Below are 6,913 nucleotides of genomic sequence, written 5' to 3' on the forward strand. Positions count from 1 at the left end.
TATTATTAATATTATTAAAGAAAATTTTATAAACTTTCTTACATATAACACTTTATATTTGCATCATATATTAAACAAAAAATTTTACAATAATGTACATACTTTAAAACTACTTATTTCTTACACTAATTTTATAATGTTTACATATCGGGTTGATACAAGTTCACTATAGGATTAACATGATTTGTTGGAGGTAAATAAAAAAGTGACTACTATCTGGCCATCTATGATAACGGGATTTTGTTAGGTTGGTGAAAATATAAAAGTTGATAATCATATCCCCTGAAATGTAACGGCATTTGCAGATGCGTTCATAGCCCAACTGGTACCCAGAAAAACTGCATAATAACGGAAGAGAAAGTGTAAGGTACGGTTGGTAGGTCCATCTATTTTTTATTATAATTAATTAAATATTTTACACAAGAAAAATAAGGAGTGAGAACAATTATCTAATAAATATTAATAATAATATGCATAGAAATATTTAATATTAATAAATATGTATTAATTATTCTAAAATAAAAAAAATTGAATTATACTTGTAGTGACTAGTTAAGATAAATGAGCATTGTCATAATAACAATCAACAAAAGGATGTTTTACCTTTAATCCTTACTCATTTAAATCCCCAAGGTTAAACCTCCAACTACAAATTAATTCAAACTTTCTTTCTTATGACCATAAGATAATTTTAATAAAACTATATTATAGTTAATCATAAAAATAAATTGCACTAAATTTTAATATTTATTATTAAAATAATGTTTACGTAAATGAAATTATTAAGAGTACCAATGATATAAATAAAAATGACAATAATTATAAAATAATTAAATAATATAAAATATGAACACCTTAACAATTATTATGGATAAAAATAATCATAGATTAAGCAAATAAATGAAGTTAGGGACACCTCATTAAGTAAATATACACAAAATAATATAACATAAATAAATAAACATAGTAGTATATAAAATTTTAAAGAGATAAAGTTCTCCTTCCCATTACTATATATTTTACTATCTAGATGTGTATTTAGTAATAGATAGATATTGCATGTGTATATTTATATATTTTGAATAAAAACTTATTTAATTATTAAAATATGTATATATATATATATATATATATATATAAAGACACAGCATGACTTGAACCTGTGACATGTACCTCATGGTCTCTATGCATAACTAGACAAAACATTAAACCATTCCATTTTATATGTCTATTAAACTATAATAAGTTGTTTTATATCTAAATATTATAATAATAAGATATTATAAATATTTATAATATAATTGGATATTATTTATGAGGAAAGTATCCTTATACCACTTGAAATCTCCTAAGGAAGTGCGTAACTCTATTCTGTGCAGATTTGGTAACGTGTAGCATGCCACGTAAGCAATTGGATGCACTTGAATTCCTCCACCAGACCACGTAGGATTCGAACCCAGCATCAAGCACTTAAAGTCCTTAAGCACAAGGAGTGAAACCACTAAACCATTTTATTTTATATGTCTATAACATCATGTAAATTTATAATAAGTTATTTCTCATGGCAATATTTATAATATAATTAATTAGTACACACACACACACACACACACACACACACATATATATATATATATATATATATATATATATATATATATATTTATTAATCTTACTATATATATATATATTTATTTATTAATCTTACTGAACATAAAATTTTATAAAATAAAACACTATTTATTTATACTAATTAATTTAATTACTTATTAAAATATTTAAGTTGTAATAGATAATTTTATATATAATCATAATATGATAAATAGTTATAATATTTTTGGATGTCATCTATATATATATATATTTATTTATTTATATATACATGATAAAAAGAAATGTGAAATATAACTATCTAAAATAATAATACAACCAATTTTATCTATGTTAAATAAGGTATCTAACATTAAATATATATATATATATATATATATATATATATATATATATATAAGATAATATTGTATCATAAATTTAGAATATTACACTGTAAATCCTGATACTATAATGTTTGTTATAGCTTCCTCAGAACTCTCATGAGCTGTTTGATAGGCAGTACAAACCATGGTCATATGTTGTAACATATGCATGATATTGTATTCAGATTTACCATCAATATTCCATTCATAAACATTGTTGGCATTAAAACTACTATTATTGAGGTCCTTATCTTCTATGGCCAAGTCTAAGGCTGTGGAGGGATAAGGTTTTGTTAGACCTTTCCATTGGTTCCTGGAGGTGGTCATAATAGGATTAATCTGAATGGATTAAGGGTTACTAGAACCAGAATCTTGATCTGATCCTTGGTTTAAAACACTTATAGTTCTTGCTGACATCCTTATTTTAGGTCTAGAAGAGGCTTCTTCAGTACCCTGGGGAGAGTCAGGAATGGTTGTTGCTTTAAGTAAATTATTAATTTTACTTAATAATTCACTAGCATCAGAATCCATATTGGCTTTTGCCTTGGCTTTGTGCAAATTTTGTTTAGCCTTTTGACTAAGCTTAAAAGGCTGGAATAGAGGTTTTTCTAAATGTTTTGAACTTGTGGCTTGGTTAGCCAGAGATTGGCTTGATTCAGATCTATGGGCAGCTAATTTGTCACCTAAAACCTGAAGATACTTGTTTGTATAATTAATTTGCTCCATAAGACTCTTAATGTCTTTAGGAGTCAAATTTTCATCCACATCCTTGGTTTTGAATGGTGCAGCAAGCACATGGTTATTTTTGTCATCCCTAATTTGAGGGAGTTGATATTGGATCTTTGGAGGAAGTTCAGATTGGACTTTCTCTCCGTCTTTGAGATGCCAGACAACATTTGTGGAATATTGTCCTATGAGGTCATCTCTGAAGGGATAATCTATGTTTTTCTTAATGGTATAAGCATGAAACCAATCAAGAAAGGGAATATTAAGTTTAACATGATTCAAGAAATTATAATAAATCTCCTGAATCTGAATTCTTTTTGGACCTTGGTAATTTTTCAAAAACCAAGATCTTTGCGGTTGGTTTTCCTTCGAGGCAAAATCTTTACGGAGGGCCTCCTTATCAATTTGGTATTCAGATTGTATCATAATGATCATTGAGGGAAGAATAGGTTGGAGACTAGATAGACTTTTGATCATCCTCCTCATTGGTTTGGTAAACAGCTCTTGGAATGGTTGAATTTGTTTCTATTCCTCTAAGATTTGTATTAGGAATAACTATTCTAGGAATAGTGTTTGTACTAGATTGTGATGCTACCGAAAAGGATCTTCTAGCAGAAGTGTATTCTGATCTAGTAGCTTCGGTTCTTGAGGAGAAAGAGTTTCTCCTATCAAAGATTATTTCTACCTTGCCAGCATCAGACTGCCTAATTTCTTGGAATTCAGGGGCTTGTCTGGGTAGGGTTGGTGTGGCTCTTTCAAGTTGCCAAGCTGTAGGAAGTTCAACTTCATCCCATTTTATGAGTTTAGGAACAGCAACATTGGCTTTTGTCATGTCTGTGACAAACAAGGTGGTTTCCCTATCGTTTGTTTTAAGAAGAACCCTTGAATTATAAGTGTTCATGACTTTGTATTGGATCCTATAAAGGAGGGCTGCAAGGATAGAACCTTCTTTCATGTTTAACCCATGCAGTCTAATGTTTAAAAACAATGAGTCTAAGACATTCCTATCTAAAAGACTCACGGTTTTATTTGGAAAACAATTGAAATAAACAGGACCATGTCCTAAGCTTGTTTCTACGGTTCCTGTATGGGAGTCATGGAAATCATTGTGCCTTGTATCTCTAAGACACATAAGAATTGAAGCATTAAGGCCTTCCCTGATTAGGGGCTTAACTGCAACTTGGACACATCTTATATGGAGGTACTTGTACTTCCTAGAATGTTCTGTAATAGATTGTTTGGTAAGAAGATGGAACTCCTCCCCAGCTTGGGGGTCTAAAGGTATATTGTTTTCAGTAGTCTTGATAATGTAATCAGAACTGCGCACATGTTTTTCATCAGGAATATATAACTCATCCTGAGGTATTTTGGGGATTTCCCAATTATCAATTGCTTGGTTGATATCTTCAAAGCAGACCTCTTCTTCGAAGATATTGTTTTTAAGAGGGATTTCCTCCATGGATTTATTTTGCTCAGTGAGCAGATCTTTTGAAGGAGATGAGGAAGAAGAGGATGCCTTAACAGTAAGACGATGAGAAAGGGAACGGAGGAAACTACTCATGGTGTACTAGTATCTAGTATCATTACCCTCATTTGGTTCCATAAGATCTTATAAATTAATATTAAATTAATACCTGTCCAATGAATCTGGCTTTAAAAAACTCTTTTTTTTCATAAATTAATTACAAAAAGGAATCGTTATGAACTAGCTTTAGAACTTGAAGACAACATCGTCAAATTAGTCTTACGGCCACTCACGGGTCTTACTGCTACAGTTGTACTTATTTTCTATTATATATATATATATATATATATATATATATATATATATATATATATATATTATATTTGTATCTAAAAATTAAGACATTACAGGTTCATCCAGTAACCGACGTAGTATTGAGAAGCATTTGGTTCAAGAGCCCTCTCTGTGTGAAGAACTCTCTCTTGCTCATTTCAACCCCAAATTCTCCAAATGCAAAACCCAAACCCTCCCTCAACGTCATTCCTCCACCGGAGCCGCTGCGCATCACCGCTGTTGTTGCGCATCACCGCTGCTACACGTCGCCACCACTACGTGTTGTCGCTGCTGCTACGTGTCGCTGCCACTGCGCTTCGCAGTTGCTTCTTCTCCATCTGACCCGTGTCCAATGCAGAGAACGAGGAGAAGCCCTTGGGAAACTACGGCAAGCGGGTTATCATGGAAATCGCAGTTCTATTGGATGGATCCACCACCAGAATCTTCGAAATCAATCTCTTGGGTGTGGAGAAGTCCATCGTAGCGAAGCTGCTCCGGCAGCGCCGAGAGTCCGAAGTTCGAGATTTTGAGGTTTTCGTTGTCGTCCAAGAGAAGATTCTCGAGTTTCAGGTCGCGATGGGATACCCCTCTGTTGTGGCAGTAATCAACGGTGCTGATTAATTGTAGAAGGGGAGATAAATCTACATCAGTTCACCTAAAACCGATGTAGAAATCTATATATTGTTTACGTCACTCTATTCTACATCGGTTTCAGAACCGATGCAGATGACTTCACGGAACCGATGTAGTAAATGTGTCTTGTAGTAGTGCATAAGTGATCTATTGAAAAATTTCCTAGAAAGTATGTATTAGAATAAAGCATGCTCAAATGTGTAGATTTGTGGGACAATTGTTGATTTTAAAAGCAACTAGACATCTTAAAAAAGACTATTCATAAACAATTTGGATTAGTGAAAGGTTTTGATCAATGAAGATTTAAGTAAAGTGTTATTGTTTGAAGTATCATAAGGTAGTAGTCATTGATATATCAAATCTCATGATCGATACACTTATAATATAAAATTTAGTACAAAAATAATATTTTACATCTTTCTACATTTTTTTAATTAAATTTTTTTTTACAACTCTAACTTTTCTACATCAATTCAAATTAATTTTCTTACAATAGATTAAATTTGAATAAATGTAACATTTTTTTTATCATTTTTTAATAGAATCCTCTTCGTCTTCTCAATTTCCGTTTTCTCCCCTCAACAACATTCCTACGTAACCAAGAGAATTGATTCCTTAATTTATATATGGTTGCCACGGGTGGCAGGAGAGGAGTCCACGTTGGAAGGGGTTCGCGTGGTGGGTTATTGGGGGAGGGGCAGGTTAGGGGTTGGTGTGCTAGTGATTGTTTTATTTATTATGACAAAATGCATAAATTATAGATGTCATATTTATTTTTTTTCAATCTCAAGAACTTTGATCATCTTTAGATCTTGACGAGTTGTTCTTGGTGTGTGGTGAGGGGGAAGGGTTAGACAAGTGGTTGGAACAAGAGATTGTGTACAAGGTATACATTTATAGGGGACAAAGACAAGTGCTTGAAGGAGGAAAGGAGGTAAAGACAAATAGGTGAAGAGGAGATCCCCTAAGAAAAGGGAGAGAGTGAAGCGTTGATATTTTATTTTACATTTTTCCATATTATAATCTAACCGATATAGAAAATCATTTATATTTACATCAGTTTCAGAATTGATGTAATGAGTTTTTTTTAACCAATGTAATTTTTTTTTACATTATTGTTTAATTGGAAAGTAAATTCAATAGTCATTAAAGTATATCTGTTTTCTCAAATAGTTATTTTGGGGTGGTTAACTTAATCAAGCAGCTGATATATTTATAACATATCACAATTATATAATCCATATTTAAAACACAACACTTAAAATGATTTTTTCTATATCATAATTTTTTATGGAATTTTTTTTTATCTATTTTATTGTGGCTAAATAAATTATTATTCAAAAAATTAAGTTAATATAATTAATTTTTTAAATAAATATTACATTTAAAAAAATAATAATATTTTTTTAAATAGAATGAGTTGACCCATCAAACCGTCGATAAAAATATTCTGATCCAACAGCCAGTGAAGATGGATTGACCATTTTTGTCATTACTGTCTTGGTTCTTAAAGTTTTCATAATTACGAATTTTATCTCCTATAATCATTATTCTCATCTCTAATTTGATTTTTATATTTAATTCTTATATATTTTCTATCTCAAAATATTCTCAATTCTATTACTTTCTTTTTAATTTTAATCGAATAGCGATATTCATCCACCAAATTCAACCCTATTAACGTCCATAGCACTACATCTTGGTGTGATCTTTATTTAACAAGGGGTATAATAATGACACTTCAGCTATGAGCATAATGCTTGTTGGTGAGCTATTTAAT

Source organism: Cajanus cajan, chromosome 1 (assembly GCF_000230855.2).
Source record: "Cajanus cajan strain Asha chromosome 1, NIPB_CcT2T_4, whole genome shotgun sequence".
Classification (NCBI taxonomy): Eukaryota; Viridiplantae; Streptophyta; class Magnoliopsida; order Fabales; family Fabaceae; genus Cajanus; species Cajanus cajan.